The sequence below is a fragment of the Equus asinus genome, chromosome 2 (assembly GCF_041296235.1).
Source record: "Equus asinus isolate D_3611 breed Donkey chromosome 2, EquAss-T2T_v2, whole genome shotgun sequence".
Lineage (NCBI taxonomy): Eukaryota > Metazoa > Chordata > Mammalia > Perissodactyla > Equidae > Equus > Equus asinus.
Window position 1 is genome coordinate 13,663,713 of NC_091791.1, and position 21,344 is coordinate 13,685,056.

General features: G+C 52.8%; 1 long non-coding RNA gene across 1 annotated transcript; it reads left to right on the forward strand.

Annotated features, from left to right (window-relative positions):
- Positions 1-11,620: 11,620 nt before the first annotated feature.
- On the forward strand, positions 11,621-21,184 carry LOC123277945 (uncharacterized). The gene is made up of 3 exons (XR_006515139.2): positions 11,621-11,841; positions 13,270-13,370; positions 20,665-21,184. It is a non-coding gene; the product is annotated as an uncharacterized lncRNA (long non-coding RNA).
- Positions 21,185-21,344: the final 160 nt, after the last annotated feature.

The window sequence follows — 21,344 nt, forward strand, 5'->3', positions numbered from 1 at the left end:
TTCCTTCACCACCATCTCCACAGCTCGTCCTATTTCTGGAATTAAATTTCACTTGCAGATCGAGTAAGCAGCTACTGAGGACCACACATGTGCCGGGCCGTATATGCCCCACGCTGGACCCCTCCGCATAGAGCGTCTGATTTCCGAGTCTCCAAAGCGGGCATGGCGATCACTGCATTGCGCAGATGGGAAGGTGGGGCTGAGTGTGGCTGAGCGACTGGCTCCAAGGTCCTGCAGCCAGTTGTCTAACCTGCAGCCAGGCATCGAACCCAGGCCTCCTTCAGCTAGTCTTTCCCTATAAGATGGGGTGGGGTTGGTACCATAACGTAGTAGGTGAGGGTCCCAGCATGAGTGCAAGAGGATTCAGATGTGGCCGGGCTTGTGCACTGCAGCCCACTAGAAGTGGATTTGCCTGATGGACTGAGGAGAGAGGTCACCTAAGGCAGAGGGAGTCGGGAAGACAAGCTCTGCCTGGCACTGACCATGGCACGGCAGAGGGGGTTATGGGGGGCCACGGTGAAACTGAGCACAGCTTGGGGCCCCAGAAACCCATGGGGGGAGCTGCGTTGTGAGTGAGGACCATGAGATGTCAGGACGGCCACACTGCAGCTTGGGGGCCTGTGGGACCAAGGGGGGCCCTGAGTAGGGAGAGAGGTCTCAGCATGGCACGGGGCGGCAGGCCAGAGCTGGGGGGAGACTGACACACACTCAGGTGGGTCCTGTCCTCCAGGCGAGGTGTCGTGACAGAGGCAGGTGTGCACAGGGGCTGTGTGGGCCCCCTAACCCCCAGACCTTTGTGGCGCCCACATTTGAGGGTTCCATCTTGGAGGAGAGCGGTAGGTGGCCTCTCTTGCTGGCTTTCTTGCCCAGGAGATTGTGGTCCAGGGGTTGGCAAATCTGGCCCACCACCTGTTTTTGTATGGCTGGCCTGTGACCTAAGAATGGTTTTTACATTTTAAATGGTTAAATGTTAAATATTTATGCAAATACTGACACAATAGCCTCAATTTTGCCTCTTGGCCTGTAAAGCCTAAACTACTTACTATCTAGGCTTTTACAAAGCTTGTGGCCCCTGGTGTGGTCTGTTTTCAGAGTCCAGCCTTGGGGGCAGCTGGCTGCCAGTGGAGAGGCTTGGCGTTGCCCCTAGCTTGGCCCTGGGGAGGCCGGGATGCCTGGCTTCCTTGGCCTCAGTTCAGTGTGCCAGTGCCCTCCAGTTGTCCCTGAGGCCCCCCAACCACAGACAGGACCTCTGAGGTCTGGGAGAGGGTGCCAGGCTCCAAGAGCAAGCCTATGGCTCCAGCCTTCCCTCCAAAGTCTTCCCAGGGCGTTTCTGGCAGCCGCTCCTGCTGGGGGCAGGTGTGTTCCTGCCAACCGAGCAGCATCTTGCTGATAAAACCTAATGAGCTGCGTTTAACAACAACACGGCCCTGCCATGTGGCTTCCTCGCAGGGCTGCCCATCTGTCAGCCCTGGGAGGCCACTCAGTACTGCTGGAACCTTCCCCCATCATCGAATCAGGACAGAGCCAAGGTCCCTGGGGCCAGGCCCAGCACACAGGCCAGCAAATCTCTGTGCTTAGCTTGTGCCAGCTCCTGGCCACCCTCCAGGCTCTCAAAGACACTGCCAGATGGTGGCTAACGGAGGGTGGAAAGCTCCCGGGAAGGTCTGGGCACGGAGCAGTAGGGGGAGGCCAGTCAAACAGAAGGCAGCCTGACCGTGGCCGTGGGGAGGGCTCCAGGTGTGGCCTGCCTTTGCTTGGGCCAAGCAGCTTTCATTCCTGGCCCCTTGTCAGCCACCCTTCCTTTCTTCTCCTTGTCACTGTCCCCAGGGACCTGCCAGCTGGATGCTTATCCATTGCAAAGGATGAGCAAAGGCAAGGTGTTGGTAGATGGGCGCAGCCCACACGCCTGGGCCAGGGCGTCCCGGGAGGGCAGTTGCTCTCTGTCCCTCTTGCAGATGTCCCAGCAGACCCACCCTTTCCTTTTTCCTGGAGTGAAGGACTGGGGACATAACACATCTGGAAACCCTGCGGTTCATCCTGTACCCCCTGAGCCACAGGCTGGGCTGTTCAGGTGAAATGGTTTCACCTAACTTGTCAGGGCTGTGATTGATGTTGACTTTGCCCCCTGATGGTTTCAAGCATTGTGCTAGAGGCCAGTTCACAAACAAGTCCAGTCCCCACCTGGGCCAGTGTCTTCTCCCTCCAGACCCATCCCCGGAGAGGCCAGGTGAGAGAACGGGGCTGGTCAGGGCAGATCCAGCTCCACATGACAGAAGGAATGTAGTTGTAAAAAAATCCCAGCCAGCTGTAGGATGCCTGCTGCCTTAGGGGGAACACGTGGTATCCTTCCCATGAGGGAGAGGAAGTAAATGTGTGCCTGTATCCCTGTGGGGCAGCAGAGGGAGGAGAGCACAGGAGACGTGTGCTGCTATGAGAACGGGCCGCGGCGGACGAGTGAAGGGCTTCTGAGCTGGTGGGTGTTTGGAGCTGGAGAAGGCTGAAGTCCTCTGCATAATAAAGCGGGGGGATCATTTTGAAGTCGCAGGGGTGCCAGTAACGAAAGAGAAGGCTGCACAGCCTGTAGGCGCTGGCACCCGGGCCGGTGAAATGGCTGAGGTTCTGAGAGCAGACACATCCCAGATTTAATTTTAATCTTGTTTTGTGGATCCATCTGCCCTTCGTGTTTCCAAATCACCAGTGCAAACAGCTGCCCTCCCAGGACCAGATGTGGGGGCGCGGTCTGTGCCCCGTGGTTGGGTGGGGGCCACGTGAGCACAAAGAACCAGCTGCAAAAATGAGCTGAAAACAGGAATGCAGGGGGGCAGGGATCAGATCCGAGTGACCACGGGAATGTAGTGCTTTGGAGAGGCCTGGAGCTGGGATGTGGGAGGGGGCCTAGTTTAGATCTTAAGGGGCAGAGAGACCCCAGGTGACAGCTGGGTTATGGTCACTCCACAAAAGTGACTTGACCCCTTGAACCTACGGTGGGGCAGACAACAGTTTTGCTCTGCTGGATGCTGACCTATTTTCCTGGCAAGTTTCTAGCCAATCCCACGTCTATACCTCCCTGGGTTTTTTTTTTTCTTTTTTGGTGAGGAAGATTGTCCCTCAGCTAACATTTGTGCCAGTCTTCCTCTGTTTTGCATGTGAGATGCTACCACAGCATGGCTTGATGAGCAGTGTGTAGGTCCATGCCCAGGGTCTGAACTTGCAAACCCTGGGCTGCTGAAGTGGAGCAGGCGACCTTAACCATTACGCCACTGGGCTGGCCCCAACACCTCCCTGGCTTTTAGTGAAGAGTCTGCAGCCCAGGTCTCTGTCTGGTGAGGCAGAGCTTTAAGTGCTCACCAGCCATCCCTTCTGGGCCTGGGGAAGGAATGGGGGCATTTGAAGGTTTCTTTTATTCTTCTTATTCTATCTCAACTGATGGGGAGTAAATGGCAAGCATTAAAACCCAAAGAATCTTATAGCTTTAAGACAATTGGGACACAAATCTGGCTCCCGTGGGCTCCACTTCCTCCTTGACCCAGGACCCCTGCAGCGATGAAAATGGCTCTGGAGAAGGCCTCCCCCTGGGGACTGGAGGCACAGCCAGCCTAGCCCTGCTCAGCTGGGCTCCGGTGGAGGTGGGGTGGGGGCAGGGGAGGCTGGCCTGGGGGTTCTTAGCTGCTAAGGCTTAGTGCTTTCTGGCTGGTGAAGGTTCTGCTTGACCAGGGCCTCAAGAGCTAAAGGAGGTGGGGCATTAAACCCGGATGTGCCCTTTCTGTTTTAGCTGGGGAAGCCCGGGCTGCAGCAGTGTGAGTCGCCTGGCTCCTGCCTGGGCCTCCAGGGAGGCAGGGTTAGCATGAACCATGCTGAATGGGGCTTGGTGCAGACTGTGTTTTCCAAAGATGGCCACACCAACACACACCCCACCCCCACTCTCCTCGCAGTGATGCTGACACTCCTCCATCACGCAGTACGGCCTGTGTTCCCTTCCCCTGAAACTGGACAGACACTGGTAACTGCCTCCACCAATCAAGTGTGGCAAAGTGACTTCTGAGGCCAGGTCCTGAAGGGTGATCCAGCTTCTTCATGGTTTGCTCTCTTGGGACACGCACCTATGGTGCCCTGCGCATCCAAGTAAGAGATTTTAGTACCCTGAAGTCACTGTGCTGGAGAGACCACACAGAGGCAGAGGGAGAAGCCCCAGGAGACTGAGCTGCTGCAGCAGTCCTAGCCCAGTGTCCGGGGGGAGGAGCGAATCTTGAGACACCTCCAGCCCCCACATTCATGTCACTGCTGCTGACACCGCAAGGAGCATAATGAGTTGTCCCCTGAGCCCTGCCAACATGGCAGCTTCACCTGCAAAAGTGTTGCTGTTTTAAGCCGTGACATTTTGGGGTGTTTGTTATGCAGCCATAACTGACTGATATAGGGTGGGAGGAAGATATTACCACCTATGAAACAGCCATTTTGCCAGATATTTTGCGAGCATGAACTCATACAACTCTTGCAACAGGAACGTAGGCACCACTGCTGGCCCTGCTTCCGAGGTACAGACGCTGGCAGACATGAGAACTAAGTGACGTGGCCAAGGACACACACCTGCAGGTGACAGGGTTGGGACTGGAACCCAGGCTGCCCCAGGGCCTAAGCTTTTTCCCATGTTGGTGCCTCCCTGTTCTGGAATTCTCACCCCTGCTCTGTTGTGAGCTGACCGACCAGCCTGGGATGAGCGCTGCCCCCTCGTCTGGAACAAGAGACTCCCGGCCCTGACCTCACCTGTGGCCTTGCCCAACCCCTTTCTTTGGCCATGTGAGCTGGCCTCTATGGATCTACAAACAGGCCTTTTGAGGCCATTGGAGCTGGATAGTGAGCGTGCCTGGGGGGCGGCTCCCCCATTGACAATGGCAATGGGGGGAAGTCTGTGCTCTGGAGCACAGAGCTTTTTTTGGGGGGAGCTAAGAGATAATACCTTTTTCTATTTTTACCATTTACCTTGTGCCAAGCACTGCTCCAAGGGCCTTATAAGTATTAGCTCATTAATTGTCATATCGCCCCATTGTACAGATGGGGAAACTGAGGCACTGAGTGGTTATTGAATTTGCCCAAAGTTACACAGCTAGTGAGTTTGGAACTGGTATTTGAACCCATCAGTTTGGCATAAGAATCCCACGTGGAGGGACAGTAAAACAGCCCTATGAGGCTCATGTTGCCGCGAGTCCCGTGGGGGTGATTGCTCTGCACCTGCAGGAGGTGGGAAGGGGAGGAAGCAGGAGCGGCAGAGGGAGACGCTGAGCCGTGGTCCAGTCTCAGGAGAAGCCTCGGCGGGTCCTGTGGGCGGCGGTGAGATAGGATGACCCCTGAGGGCTGTTCCAGTTTGGGGTGAGAGGGCCAGGCCTTCATGCCCCACTCCGGCCCCGTTACCGGTCGTTGGATGTGAGCTGTCCGGGATGGAGCACGACTTTGGGTGAGGCGCTCCGTCAGCAGAGCCGTCATCCCCGAGCTGAGGGCGTCGCTTGTTCTGACAGGAGGAGCAGCACAGCCTGCAAGCACAGGGGGTGGGGAAGACCCCTCTGAGAGGGGACATCTGAGAAGAGACAGGAAGGTCAGCGCGACTAGAGCAGATGGGTGAGGGGCCAGCGGTGGCGGGAAACTGCATGGGAGCAGGGCCTTGAAAGTCGAGGATGTGGCTGTCCCTCTGGGGCAGAGGACACAATTCGACTTCAAATCAAGGCCGTGCTCTGGCTGCTCCACGGAGAACTGGCAGTGACGGGGAACAGGGAGACCAGCTGAGAGGCCACGGGAGCAGCAGAGATGGTAAGAGGGAGGATGCGAATATATTTTGAAGGTTGGAGTCCAGAGGACTTAGGGACAGGTCGGAAGTGAGGTGTCAGAGAAAGAGAGGCGTCTAGGCCCCACCTTTGGCCTGAAGCATCGGAAGGATGGATTTGGCGCTTACAGGTGGGGAGAACCGTAGAGAAGTGAGTTTGGGATGCTGGTGGAATCTGCAGTAGGTTCCATCCCCTTAACGTCCCAGGACTCCATCTCTCCCTGTGGGTGCTCCTTGGGGCCATACTCAGCTGAGCTCCCTCTGCCCTGGCCTGCTGGGGCTCCAGGAGCACCTGGGGGCAGGACTGTGTCTATTCGTGTCTTTGTAGGAACTGCTGGTGGGAGCAGGATGGGGAAGGACCCTCTGTGGCTGGTGGATTCTCAGAGGCTATGCTGCGTTTTCCTTCCTCTTTGCCTCCATCATCCCTGGATCCGAATCTCCTGGAGAAAGCGCACAGGGAGATGTGGGCTCCCACTCAGAAGGGGAACTGGGGAGCTCAGGGCTTCTCTCTGGCCCCCGGATGAATCCTGTGAGTCACCTGCTCCAGCACCCTGAGGGGAAGGGGCCTGAAATGTCCCCGGAAAGCAGATTCTCAGATGATGAGGCTGTCTCTGCAGTACCCGTTGCCATGGCAAACAGCCATTTGCGGAGAGCCAAGCAGATCATTCCAGAACCCCACCCCACTGGTTCCCCCGTAACCCAGCACCATGAGTGGGCTGCATTTTGAAGGTGGAGATGCCAAGTCTCTCACCCGAATCTGAGCTCAGTTTGGCCTCACTCTGACAGGCACAGGTCTGTGCCCCTGCTTCGTACCTGGAAACAGCTTTCCCTTCACCTCTCTGTTCTGGAGAAGGAAAGCGTGAGGTTCAGATGCTCACCACCCTTCGGCTTTAGAAAAGAGCAATTACTCTTTATGCTAATGCGCCTGAATCCTTGCGTTGGAGCTGTTGTGAGTGCCAACCCTGAGCTAGTTTTCCTTCTGAGCCTTGCCCGTCCCTACATCAAACACTCAGGAACAGCTCACGGGCCGGTGACTGAGGTTGGGTTATTGTTTTATTGGGTCAACCAGAACCTCTCCCTTTTTTGGGCTGCTGGGTTGGCAGAATGAGGTAGAATATATCAGGGGCTTAGCACAGGGCCTGAGCCCAGGGAGGGGCAAAATGCATGCTTGTTCCTGTTCCTTATCTTTATTTCCCCCCTACTACATGCTCCTCTGTCCTCTCTTTCCCCCAAAAGTACCCCAAAAACTTGAAAGAAAGCCTAGAGGGGCTTCCTGGAGATGGTGTTCCGATACCCAAAGCAGGATGTATATATTTTCCAGTAAAATAAGGGCCCCTATTTCTAGAGTATCTACTGTGTGCCATGCGTGATCTCACTTGATTGTTATTGCCGCCCTTCAAGGTTTCGTAATCCCTCATTTTCAGATGAGGAAATTCAGATGAGACTCAGAGAAGTTAAGTAACTTTCGCAAGATCACACAGGTTATTTGAACCTGGGAAGTCTGACTCCAGAACGTGGGTGTTTAACCCACATGCAATACTCTTTTGTGTCATATTTGTGTTTGTGTTTGCATTGGGCCTCTTCCCAGCTCTGCTTCAGGCCCCACTTCCTGCTCTGGCTCCTCTGAGCAGCACCGCCTGCGTCCCTCAGGGATGCTAGGTACTTCTGCCTTGGCTCCTTTTTGGTTCCTCTCTGCCCTCAGTGCAGCAGTGACCACAGTTGAGCCACTGGACCATAACTTCTAGTCCGCTGAATGCACATGGAAAGAGCAGGAAAGGTGGGGGACAAGCTCAGGGTGAGCCTGGCAGGGGTTGGGGGGGGGCATAGCCATACTAGTTGACAAGCTCTCAGGGAGGAATAAGACCCCAGGAACATGGGGAGTGGGGCAGGTGTGGTCCTGGCAAGGCCAACTGAACAATTACTGTCCAGAGTCCAACGGCAGGCTCTGGGGAGCTGGGAAGCAAGCCCCAGCCTCTAGGGAAGCAGCTAGAAATACTCAGAAGGGTAGGTGCCCGACTAGGCAGAAAGGGGTCTCATGGCTGGGCTCGGTCCATGGGGCAATGGAGCGCTGGGCAGGGAAACTGAGGCAGGAACCTTGTCCTCCATGCTGGGCTGAACCTGGGGGCCACAGGCAGGCTTCTGACTCCCTGGGGGACCTGGCCACACAGCCCCAGGCCTGTGGGCAACACAATTCATCCCAGCCCAGGGGCTGGCAATACTCTGGCTGTTGGGACACTTGCTGCCTGTTAGGACGGTCTCAGACCTGGGTGGTGCCTCATCTGCAGGTGGGCACGAGCCTTCCCACGCGGGGAGCAGGGAGGGAGAATCAGGTGAGAAGAGGTGATGATGGCGCCTCCCAGCACCCCATCTCTCCCACCGCAGGATCCTGGCTGCACAGAGCTCCCCCTCCCCAGCCCACCACCCAGAGTCCCCAGACCCCCAAGGCCTGCTCCCCAAGGACACTTAGGGTTGGTGTCACCCAGGCCTGAGGAGGGAAGGACCTGATAACCTGACTGCTGGACTTTATACTAAAGTGTCACTGACTACTTGTTTTTAAAAAAAGGATCCGAGGACCTCAAAGAAACCCCTCCTTGGTGTGATGTGGGGATGGTGGTGTTGACTAAGCTGGGGGATGCCATACACACCAACCCTAATGAGGGCCAAGCTGCCTTCCCCCACAGCCCCCTTCTCTGCCCCTCACAGATCTCCTGGGTCCTTGACTCTCCCCTTCGCACTCCTGTTGGGACCCCTCACATTCTCATTCTTCCCTCTCCCTCACTGGACCACAGTGAGAAGCAGTCCCCCATCTTGTCCCTGGCACCCTGCCTGGGACGCGATGTCTGCTATTCACTCCCCACCCCAATCCCCCATTGGGAGCACCAGTAAGAGAGGCCCCATCTCGGGCCCAAGGTGCCAATCAGCTCACCTGATATGTCCAGCCTCCCCTGCTGGGCCATTGCAGGGCAGGAGGGGTGGAGGAGGAGGTGACGAAAGCTGTGTGGTCCTTTGGGAGCCAGGAAGGCTCCCCTACTTCCCTCCTGACCCCTCCTTCTGAGGAGAGGCCAAGGCCCCACCTGGTAGTAGAAAGCGAGCCACAGAGGCAGCGCCCTGCTCCCTGGAGCCGGAAGCCCTGATCACCTCCTGCGTGTTCGTCCTGTAGTTCTGGCCCATCGTGAATTCACACACTGTCAACTGGCTCTCCCAGGTGGAGAGGCTGGCCACAGAAAAAGCCACGGGGAGAGACGAGGGAGGCCACTCCTCAGTGGCTCTTTGCTGTGTGGCTCCTGTGTGTGATTCATTATCCCCAAACCCACAGCACTGGGAGTCCATGCGCTGGCCACACTGGCCTCTGCCCGCAGCTGTGGCTGCCTAGCCCTGTTCCGCCAGCTTCATTCCATGACCAGTGACCGCCTGTACAGGGAGACAGATGACTGCTGTCATCCAGGCAGGTGTACATCATGGCACAGGCTGGGGGCGACAAGGGCACAGGTGACAGCTGCAGACAGGCTGGGAGCTGGTTTGGGGTCTCTGGTTTGGGAGGATGGATGCCCTGGCCCAGGCCCTCTGGTGGAACGCAGCTGCCACTCCAGCCTCCTTGCCTCTTCCTCTTCACCTCGTTCCTGGCCGCCAGCCAGCTCTCCCCGCTCAAGACCACTGGGCACCGTGGGCTATCCTGCAGCTCTCTGATCCCCCAGCCCCTGCCCCCATGGATGTGAGGGGACGTTCCCCAGTCTGGCTTTCTGTCTTTAACCTGATGCTATTATTACTGTTTCCGCCCTGGCTGTTACTAGGGGAAGAGGAAGCAGAGGAGGAGGGGGAGGAAGAGGAGGAGGAGGAAGAGAAGTGGGAGGAGAAAGAGGAAGGGGGAGGAGGAGGAAGGGGAGGAGGAGCAGAAGGGGTCCTTGACCCCCATGGGACACTGAGGTGGGAGAACTCCTGTCCCACTGAGCTGTGAAACTAGAGTGACTGTTTCAGTTTGCCTGGGACCAAGGGGCTTCCAGCAGGCAAGACTTTGAGTTCTAAAACTGAGAAAGCCCCTGGCAGGCTGGGATGAGTTGTCACCTCTGTGGAAAGCTGGGTTGGAAGGGGCGGCAGGCAGAGCCTTGCTGTCCTGGAGCAACAGTGCCTGTCTGCCTGCTCCCCTGAGCTTCTTCAGAATGCAGCTTTGCAGTTACTGGGCTGTGTGAGCCCGGGTGTGGCTCCTGGGGGATGAGGTCTCCTGTTCATTTGCCTCCACCCTCAGAGTCCCTCTGGTGGATTTCAAGTTCCAAGAACTGGTGCACTTGGAACCTTGGCAATGCCCAGAGAACGAGATGTCCCCACCGCACTGGCACCAACCCATCCCCAGGCCGGGGGCCCAGAGCCTGCCCCTGAGAGCTGACGGTCCAAACCAGAGAAGCAGATGCACTGTCAAATCCAAGGGTGGGGGTGGGGAGCAAGGGGGTCAGGGACTTCCGAGAGCACGAGACAAAGCCAGGTCAGGAGTTGAGACAATCCAGAAGCAAAACTGGTGAGTCGACTGCGTGGGTCACGAGAGGGTGAGCCGTGTTAAGGAACAAGAGTGGACAGGCAGACAGCTGTGGCCAGACATCCCAAGTCGCACCTTCACATGTGGCTGGACTTCACAGACGCACACCGTAGACGACGGTGAATGTCGGCTACCTGCCAGCACTGTGCTAGACGACGCAGGGGGTGCGGAAGAAGATTCCACGAACGCAAGCTTCGAGACAGAGAATCTGCTCGCCTTTTTCCTCCCTGTTTTCCTAGCACCAAATAATACTAGCCAACGCTTCTTGAGCGCTTAATATGTGCCAAGCATTATTCTGAGGCATTTTAAAAACAGCTTTGTTGAGATATAATTCACCTACTGTACAATTCACCTATTTAAAACATACAATCCAATGGCTTTTAGTACATTCACAGAGTTGTGCAACCATCGTCTTAATCAGTTTTAGAACATTTTCATTACTTCAAAGGGAAACCTTGTACCTATTAGCAGTCACTCCTGTTCTCCCCTCCCCCAGCTCCAGGCAACCACTAACCTTTCTATCTCTGTCGATTTCCTGTTCTGGACATTTCATATCAATGGAATCATACAATAGACCGTCCTTCAAGGCTGGCATCTTTCACTTAGTATAATGTTCTCCGAGCTTATCCTTATGGTAGCTTGTGTCAGCACTTTATTCCTTTCCATGGCTGAATAATCTATCGTACCACATTTCATTTATCCATTCCTCAGTCGATGCGCATTTGGGTTGTTTCTTCTTTTTGGCTGTTATGATGAAAATCTGTGTACAAGTTTTGTGTGGGTACGTGTCCTTATTCCTTGTTCTCATAAATTTATATGCCTCGTTGAATCCTCAGACTCTGACGAGGTAGGTAACGTTATTTTCCCTAAGGCTCAGAGAAGCTTATTAACTTGCCCAAGGTCACACAATGTGTAAGTGGTGGAGCTGAGAGAGGAACTCGGGCCGTCTTGCTCCAGAGCCCGCGCCCATAACCACACTGCTCTGTTACCTAGAATGCCTGGCACAGTCGAAAGTATGTAAGGAATGAGTGGCTGAGTGACACAGGGGCCCTGCTCTGGGAGACTTGTAACGGGGTTGCCATCTTGCAGACAGCTTCTCTCTGATTAATCTCCGCAATACTCTCAGGGCTGGAAACAGGCAGAGAAGGCTGGCTGGAATCAGCTGTTGAAAAGTTGGATGTAGTGGATGCCTATTGCTTAATGGGACACTTCCCACCGGGGCTGAGGCCGAGGGTTCCTCAGGGAGAGAAGAGTCAGCACTGGGGCCTGAGAGATTTGAGAAGTTACAGAAAGCTTCCTCTTCAGAGAGGCAAACAGGAAATCTGCTTTTTTGGTTGTTTTTTTTAAGTGAGTCATGTTGAAGGTGTTTTGTGTGACATCTCTGCCTGCGGTCCTGGACTGCCTTGTCCATGTTACCTGTCGCGGGACCACCAGAGGCTGATTCTGGGGTGGGTTCTGGAGGCAGCCTAGCTGAGTCATCTAGAACAGCTACCAGCGGGTAAGTGCAGTGGCTCGTGGCCAGTGACATTCTTGTCCTGGCTCTAGGGAGCAGGGAGCTGATTCCCAGAGACAAAAGGCACGTCAGACCCCAGCAGACCTCGTCCCCACAGCCCTGCCGCTCTGTTATGCCCTCTGCAAGGCCAGTGTCGATGAGCTTGCTCACCAGCTCTTCCCGGCCCTTGTACCAGCACCTGCTCCATAGGCACTGCGATGTTTTGGGAGGTGGCACTGACTTTTACAAACCAGACTGTCACCTTTTTGTCCCTGACTCAGAAAGTTTCAGGTTCACAGAATTAAGTGCAGACTTCTCCGCCTGGTACTCAGCTCTCTCAGGCCCAGCTCCTGGCTCCACTGTCAGCTCTAACCACTTGGCTTTCCTGCCCACCTTTCCCTCCACCCACTCCTTTGCCAGGCATTCTGGGTGTCAGCCTCTCCACCCTCCCTGCACAAACCCATTTTTCTTCTGCCTCTGGGTCTTTGCTCAAGCTGTTTTCCCAGCCTGGAACAGCCCCTGTGGACTGTCCCAGATCATTCCCGCCTCCTCCAGGAAACCTTCCCAGTCCCATTGGCTACAGAGAATCTCTCCCTTCCTTCCTAACCATGTTACTCCCACCTCTCGTAGCACTTCCCCCTTGCCTGCAGCTGTGAGAGTTATCTATGTGTGTCTGCTTCCTGGGGGGCAGGGACAAAATTGCATTAGTATCTGCTCTCTCTCTAGGCCTCATATAGCGTCAGATGTAGGTGTTCATAGGAGGTGTTCCGTAGATGGGTTGTTGGACTGAACTGACCATCTCTAGTATCATTTACTGTTTGAAGTCTTAATCTCAGGCCATAAAGATCTAGCTCCTTCTTTATAATCACGGCACAGTAGTCTATCATATGGGTGGACCAAAATCCACTCAGCCAGATTTGGCCAACTGAAAGTCATTTAGGTTGTTTCCAGCTTTTGGGGGTTACAAACACCTGTGCTGTCTTGCTGTACCTCAGTGAGTATACCCATCGGGGGGCATCTAACAGAACTGCTGAGTCAAAGGGCATGTGCATATGAGACATCCACAGAAACTGCCAGAAAGGTTGCACCTGTGCCTCTCCTCCCAGCAGGCAGGAAGGCGTGGCTGGTCTCCCAGCACAGGCAGGACCTGAGACAGCTTAGCCGCTCGTCCTGGGCTGTTGGGGAGCTGTTCTCCTCGGCTCCCGCTCGCTCCTCCTGCCCCGCCTCGGCTCTGTCTGTGGTCAGGTCTCGGGGCTCCCAAGCCACTGAAGCAAAGCCGGCACCTTCAGCGAGCTCATTGTTTGGCATCAAGGATGCTCAAAATCGAATCAATTCAGAAGTTGCCTGAATTCATGCGTTCCTTTTAAGCTGATCTAACCAAGTCAATCTGGTGGGATTTATTCAGATTTCAATACCTTCTTAATTTCTTGGTAGAAAAGAGGAAGAGAGATTCATTTGGAACCATTTCTACAATTTTGGTGGAAGATGTGACTCAGGGCCACTTATCCAAACACAGCAAGATTGGAATATATAAGGTAAGGTGGATGGGGCCAGGGTCAGAGGGCCACGCGAACACAGAGGCTCCTGCAGGCCCTGTAGGATACAAGGCTGTCCCTGTGTGAGTGGCCCCTGTCCACCTCGCCCACCACTCCCCCTCCTGCCACTCCCCCCTCCCCCACATGCTTCAGACAGGTGCACATGCTCCCAGTCTTTGGTTAGGCCTTGTGACCTTCACCCGCGCTGTGTCTCTCTCTGGACCTGTCTTGCCTGCTCTTCACATGGCTGACTCCCTCTTACACTTCAGGGCTTGGCCTGGGGGTCATCTGCTCAGAGAGGCCGGCCCTGACTCTCTGTGAGCGTGCCCTCCCCCGACTCTTCTGAAGGACACTCTGGTTAGTCTCTTCACACCACCAGTTGGTCCTTATTCACGCATATTTGTTTGTCGTCTACCTCCCCCACCTCTAGGGCCTCAGCGCCACGTCTGTCAGTGCATCGCCCAGTGCCTAGCGCGGGGCCTCATGCAAAGAGTTACCTGGCAAATGTTCATGGAATAAGTGGATACTGCTATGGATGAATGGCCAGATTAGGAAAAGGGGGAGGGAAAAGGAAACAATTAGTGGAGACCTGCAGGGATGGCAAATGAGTTCCTCCACCAGACAGCAACGGAGGGGGGTCTGCTCCTGGAGGGGACAGGCTAGTCGGCAAGTGCCACTCATAACCTCGGAGGTCCTGGTCCCTCTGGGAGATGGAGCCAGCAAGAGGGCAGATCCCACAGGGTCGGAGCTGGGAAGGATTCCTGGCTGCTTCTGAACTGTGCCAAACGGGCCGAGAGAGCAGTGAGCACAGGAGATGGACGCAGGGGTTTACAGGCACCCAGGCGTCCCAAGCAGCAGGAGAAGAGGGTACAGCACGGGGGACTGTGCCTTGGGGGAGGGTGCCAGGAATTCTCAGCATCAAGCAGGAGCCTATGGCTAACGTTTGGTGCAAGTGTTAGAGGGGGTCCCCCACTGGACGATTGGAGAAGCATCGTATGCGTCGACACCCCTAATCTGCCTCTTCTGGAACAAATTTAGGCTGTCATGCGCCAGCTACTGAAAAAATCATTTGAGCCACCCAAGATGGTGCTGCCTGCCAGGTGACAGGGCACCGTGAGCAGTTGCCGCTTTTGTTCAACAGGACACATGTGACTGTTGCAAAGTTTCATTGCGTTTTGCCCGTGTTGTTTTAAAAAAAGAGTGAAAAGTAGAAAAAAAAAAGTGCTCACATGAGAGAGATGCACCTATCACTTGCTTAAAGCGAGATTTCCATCTTTAAAAGATGGAAATCGTTACCCAAAGTGGCCAATCTTTGGCTTATTTACATGCTCATTGGATTTAAGTGGATCTACCATAGACTCAACAGCAAAGAAAAAAACAGCATGAAAGAAAATGCTATCAATATTTGACTGGAGTTTAAAAATATTTCTTAACCTCTCAGGATCAGGGCCACTACTAGCTGATATGGTGTCCTGTGCAAATCAGAAAAAGGGACTCCTTGTTTTCTCAATAAATACAACTCTGCACCAGAGTACACAGCCGGATGTCAGTCCCCACTACCCTCTTGGCTGGGTGCCCTTGTACAGTGAATAATCTGCCCAACTGTACAGTGCTGTTTGGGATGGAACAACCACGTGTAATGTGTCAGTCTTTTGCTCCACTTCTATGCAGTTACTTTTATACATGTTTTCACATTTATAAAAGCAGAGGACTGCCTATACACAGTATTTCCTGTTCATTTATTCTTTAAGGTAGACAACTTGTTTCATATTCAAGATATCCCTAGGGGAGTGGAGAATCCAGGACCACAAAACTAACTATGAAAATTGCCCAGAGGGTGGTGCTCTACCAGGGCTCATGCTCCCCTCCCTCAGCAATTCTGCTGCCCTTTGGACCGCAGGAGCTGCTCTTCACCTTGTTTCCTAGTCTTTGTATCATTTCTTCCTCCTCCTATGGATTCTCAACTCTCTGAGGATGAGAGCGATTTGTCTTGTCCTTTACTTCCAGCAAACAGCACAGAGACCTGTGAGAGTTTACTGGTTGTGCTTTGATAGAAAATAAAAAGAATTGCTGGAATAATTATTGTCATGATGCAGAAGAATTGAAATATTTTCTCCAGGCACTTGCCCCTCTGGGCTCTTGTCGCCATTTGGGGCTAAGCGACACTCGGCAGTTTGATTTGCTTCCTTTTCTTATTCCTTCCAGCGGCTGATGGGAAAACCTTTGCTGACACCAAGAGGGCTTGTGGGTGACGGAAGATTGTTAAGCATCAGATCTTATTTAGGCTTGAGTCACGCCTTCTCTAAAGGATTGCATTCAGGAGCCGGGAGTTTCTAGCGCTTTCCTTGAAGAGGGGCACTGTGTGTTTTCTTTAGTTAGTTCCTTTCTGTCTGCACCAGGAGCAAGGACTGGGCTTTGGGATGAGTCAAATGAGAGCAAAGGTCAGGTGTGGGGAAAAATTAGAACCCACAGTGATGGTAAATGTGATGGCATTTGGGCAGTGCCCCAGACGGTGGGATGTGTTGGACATGTCCTCTTAAGTAAGGAATAACTCTGGGATAGACTTGGAAAAGCCACAGGACCCATCTCAGTTTGCCACATAGTGGAGCCGCGTCAGCCCGGATGCCGCCCCAAAGAGGAGTGAATTGTGTGTATTTCCCTCACGTTGGCAAAGCAATGACTATTTCTGCACACTCTCCTGATTTCTTAAACCCTGGCTGCTCCTTCTACGCTATGTTTTATGCCACGGGCCCTGAGGTAATGTGTTTCCACTTCTCCCCCAGTAGAACGCCACTCATTTTAGTTTAATGCCCTTGTTCTTGACATTGTCCATCTCTTCCTCCCGTCTGAGAGTCAGGAATAAAACTTACCTCATTCAGGAAATGGGGCGCTGGCTCTCGGGGTGAGGGAAAGGAACTCGCAATGCACAGATACACTTCACATGGTTGTTTCCGATGAGGATGGAAAAGTTAATCTCTCATTGAACTCCACCGGGACGGCTGGGTTCTGTGCTGCCTCTCTCAGCAGCTTTCTGGATCTCTGTGGGCTGGGAGCAGCCCCTCGTGGGACTCACCCTCCTCTTCTGTAAGACAGGCAGGAGCTCCAAGTCTCCTACAGACTTGCTATTCCAAGGGCGGTCCTGGGACCAGCTGCATCTGTAACACCATGGAAATTGTAAGAAACACACAAAAATCTCGGGCACCGCCCCAGAACCACTGCATTTTGACATGATCCCCAGGTGATCCGTTTGCACAGTGAAGGTTGAGAAGAGCTACTCTGAAGCCCCGTGTGGCTATAAAGCTTTATGATTCCGCAGGGAGGTCTCCAGTAACAATAGCCAAAATATTTGAGCCCTGACTCTGTGCCAGGGCCTCTCACACGATCTCATCTCAGTGGGCACAAGCCTGAGGCAGGGGCAATCGTGATGCAGATTTTACAGGCGAGGAAGCTGAGACTTGGCTCAGAAAAGCTGGGCTCTGCCACTGAGGTCACCTAGCTGATTGGGGACAGAGCTGGATCCAAAATCTAGTGGGCCTGACTTCAACTACCGCACGTGCAGCATTGCTGTGGGGTCCAGGCAAGGCTTCAGAGAGGAGCTGACACTGGAATTTTGCATTGCCAGATGATGAGGAGGTTGCCAGCCAGTAAATGGGAGAGAGACATTCCAGGGGAAAAAAAGAGCGAGGGCCGTGGCCCAGGGATGGGAGAAAGTTTGGCAAGTCCAGAGAGTGGCCTGAAGTTTTGCTTTAACAAAATGAATGATAATTTAGCATGAGCCGGTTTCTGCTGAGCACAGCGTGGGAAGAGGAGGAGAGAGTCACGTGACCTAAATTATCCACAAGTTTAGATAAAACCTAATGACAATTTAATGTGTTTCTGAAGGTACTGTCTACTGAAGTGAAATGGATCATACTAAGCGAATGTACCATATGCTCGTTGTGCTGGAGAAAGATCATTCTTGTGGATTGCATTTGCTTTATATGATTTAGCTGCCACTACTTAAAAAGGGTCAATTTCACCCTGGCCACATAAGGGTAGTAGACCCCGGGAGTCCCTCCTTGGAAGGAGGGACCACCACCAAGGGAACTTATGCTTGGTGAGATTCTTCCCACATTTACCTATCAGCCTACGCTTCTGAAATTGGGTCCTCACATCGCTGCGCAAAGCAGCACAGAGTCACACGGTGGGCCCAGAAGTCATGTCATCACATATTTGTAGCCATGGTGAAAACTCTCAAAATCAAATTTCGGAAGTGTGCATGGGAGCAAACATTTTTTAAGCCCATCTTTAAAGATTTTGTTAGAGGCCTTGCCCCAGTGATGAATCACTAGATAAAAACATAAGAAAGAGAAGAAAATCAACACACCCTTCTCTTTAACTTGGATTTTCCTCTTCTGAGGAAGCATCTGGATCAGGCAGGAAGAGTTGAGCTGTAAGGAACAGAAACTGTGAGGAAACACGGCCTGAACAACGAGGATGCGTAACAAGCAGCCCCGAGATAGGGCAGCTCCAAGGCTCACGAGGGGACGGCTCCTCGGCGACATCTGGGACTCAGGATCTTCCTCATCTGTCCTCCTCAGAATGTTAGTCTGTCCCGTTGTCAGCTCCCCTCATGGTTCCAAAATGGCAGCAGCAACTCCAAAAGTCTAGAGGCTTAAAAAAAGGAAGCACCATCTCGTGAGTTTCTTTTAAAGAGAAGCCTTTCCAGAAAGCCCCTAGCTGACTTCTCACATGTCATACAACACAGCATGATTACATACAACACCAGCAACCTACAATTGGCTTCGATTAGTCAAGACTCGCTCCCTGCGGTTGAAGAGGACACCTTCCCTGAGCTCTTGTCTGGGCTGGGCAGAGGGTGAACTCCTGAAAAGAAGTCAGGGCTCTCCCAGCAGGAAAGAATGGCAGGAGGCATGGATCTGGGGAGGCAACCAATAGGATTTGCTATGAATAGTCACATATTCATGGTAATGAAAATGTTCTTGAAATTCTGGAATCAGGGGGTGCGATGCTCAACTACTGGCACAGAGGCACTGCTTAGCAAACAACTACAAAATTTCAGAGGCACCAAAAAAAGGACCATTTATTTAACCCATGGGCCTGTGGGTCAGCTGGTGGTTGTCTAATCTAGACTGTGTGTGGCTGGGGGTGGCTCAGCTCCACCTGACTCTCACCCCACTCCTGTATCCAGCAGGCTCTCTTGAGCATGTTCTTCTCATGGAGATGGCAGAGGAGCAGGAGCCCAAACCCCAGTGAGTGAGCCTGTTTCAAGCCTCTGCTTGCATCATATCTGCTGATCTCCCATTGGCCAAAGCAGGTCCCATGGCCAAACTCAACATCAAGGGGCTCCACCCATTTAGTGGGAGGTGCTGCCGAGTCCAACGGCTGAGGGTGTGGGTACAAGGAAGGGTGACAAATTGGAGTCAGTGATGCAATCTACCACAAGGGGAAACAAAATAATGATTCAAAAAGAAAATTAAGGGTAACAATACTCCTGTTTTTAAACTTCACTTTAAAGATTCGAAGCCTTTCTTTAGAATATAAAAGAATTTGGGGATCTGCAGGTGAATATAAACATTGAAAAATTGCATGTGTGTGTATGGATTGCAAAGGGCCTCACAAAGCAGATTTTTCCAGCTCCAAATGCTACCAGCATCTGTGGTTGTCATGACACCAGGTATCAGTGTATGAGTTTCCACAGAGCGAGCTACTCCCATTGCCCCTCTCCCTGTCTTAAAAAGCAATATCATAGACTACACTCAGGACATAAATGAAGGCCACTTTCAGTGAGAACAAACCAGCTGTTTATTTAGAGCAGAAATTCAAAGGCAGGCGGGGGAGTGGGGAAGCATTACAGCGAAGAAAAAGGAAGTCTTCAAGTGTGCCCTGCCTGGAGGTGTTGGCCTGGGGAAGCTGGAGGAGGGCATCTGGAAATGGGGCTTCTTGTGTGCTTGGTCCTGAGTTGGAAGCAGGGACAAAACAATAGGGAAACTGGCAGGCATTGACCGAGTCCTGAACTTTCTGGGCAGATGGCTGCAGACGCTGTCGTTTGGCTTCCTGGACAGGTTGCTTCACAGGTTGTGGTTAGAGTTCTACCATCATCTCTGGTCTGGCCAAGGTCCATTTGTATAGTCAGTCTCTCAAGACCCATCAGAGAAAGCCCCAACTCCTCAGCATCTCGACTCCAAACAACCTTTCTGGCTTCCTCCTGACATCAGCGCCACTAGCACCCCCACAGACACACACACACAGCTCCTGCCTCACCAACCCGGCCACAGTGACGCCTCCATTGCCTCCCATTGCTTCATACCTATCCGTCAAGGTCAAGGCCAAGAGCCCCCATCCCTAAGCCTTTTCCCAAGCTCTTTTCCTCTTTTCCACCTCATCTGGCTCCACCCCGTACAGAATTAATTATTCCTTCCTCTGTGGCCCCCAAATGGTTCGTCTGAACGTGTATTAGGATGGGGATGAATCCCACTGGGTGAAAGGCAGTGGTTACCAGTTTGTCTCCTGCCCTATGCAGTGAACACCTTGAAGGAAAGCATTATACTTGATTTGTTCCTAGTAAAGGACTCTGCAGACAGTGGGCTCAAAACAAAGGCTTTTTAGAAGGAAGCAAGGAAGGAAATGAGGGAGGGAGAAAGGAAGGAAGGATGGAAGGAAGGAGAGGAAGAGAGATAGGGAAGGTCATAGGTAGGGTTGACAGACAAAATGTGGGACACTCAGTTAAATTTGAATTTCAGATAAACAATCATTTTTTAAAATAGAACTATGTTCCAAATAGTGCATTTTAAGTAGATTTTTAAAATATTGCATGGGACATACTTATACTAAAAAACTCATTGTCTATCCAAAACCCAAATTCCACTGGGCGTCCTGCCTTCTTATTTGCTAAACAGAGCAACGCTGATCACGGGGCAAACACCTGGTTAAACTTGAAAGTGGTTTGACTCTGAGGCCAAGAGGAAATCTCCCAGTCCACTCTTCCCTTCCTTGTCAGGCCAGAACTCTGCCCCTGGGGCTGGCCAGGCTTTGCTGCCTTTGTGCCCGCTGATAAAACCCCAGCTGTCTGGCTCCATCCCTAGAGATCAGAAACCAAGCTGCTTGTGTCCTAGAGAATGCTTTGAAGAGTCCTAGGGGAGAAGAAATGCATGGAAATGGTAGTGGAAAGACAGGAGGAAGGAGCCTTAACAGTCCTTAAAGGGCAAGAAATTGCTTCTCTAAGTTGCAATGATTTCCTTCACATCGGAAAACATGAGTGAATTGTGAACAACCAGGACATGCTTCTTTGCAGGGGGAAGCCTCCTTTGATGGAGCTTGGTGTTCAGAGAAGCCCTGTACAGCCACGAGAGAGGAAAAGACAGAAGCCGGTCCACACTGTGCCCTCACCCTCCTTCTGGGCCCCCCTTCACCTGTTAAAATTGTGGGGAGGATGTGTGCAGTGGGCTGCATGATGACCCTCAAAACCTGCAAATATGACCTTATCTGGAAATGGAGTCTTTGCAGATGTAATTAAGTTAAGGGTTTTGAGATGAGATGATCATCCTGCATTATCTGGGTAGGCTCTAAATCAATGACAAATGTCCTGGTAAAGGACACACAGAGGAGAAGACAGGCGCAAGGAGGCAATGGCAATATGAAGACAGAGCAGAGTGACACAAGCCAAGGAATGCTGACAACACCAGAAGCTGGAAGAGCCGAGGCAGGATTCTCCCCAGGGCCTCCAGAGGGAGCACGGCTCTGCTGGCGCTTGATTTTAGACTCCTAGCCTCTAGAATTGTGAGAGAATAAATTCCTGTTGTTTTAAGCTGCCAAGCTTGTGCAATTTGTTATGACAGCTGCAGGAAACTAGCAGAACATAGGACTGGAGTCCTAAAGCCCAGTGCGTGGTCTGGGGAGGGAGCTGAGAATGTCCCGGAGGGCCACGCACTCATGCAAATATCAAATAGCCTTTGCAGTTTTTTTGTGAGCCTA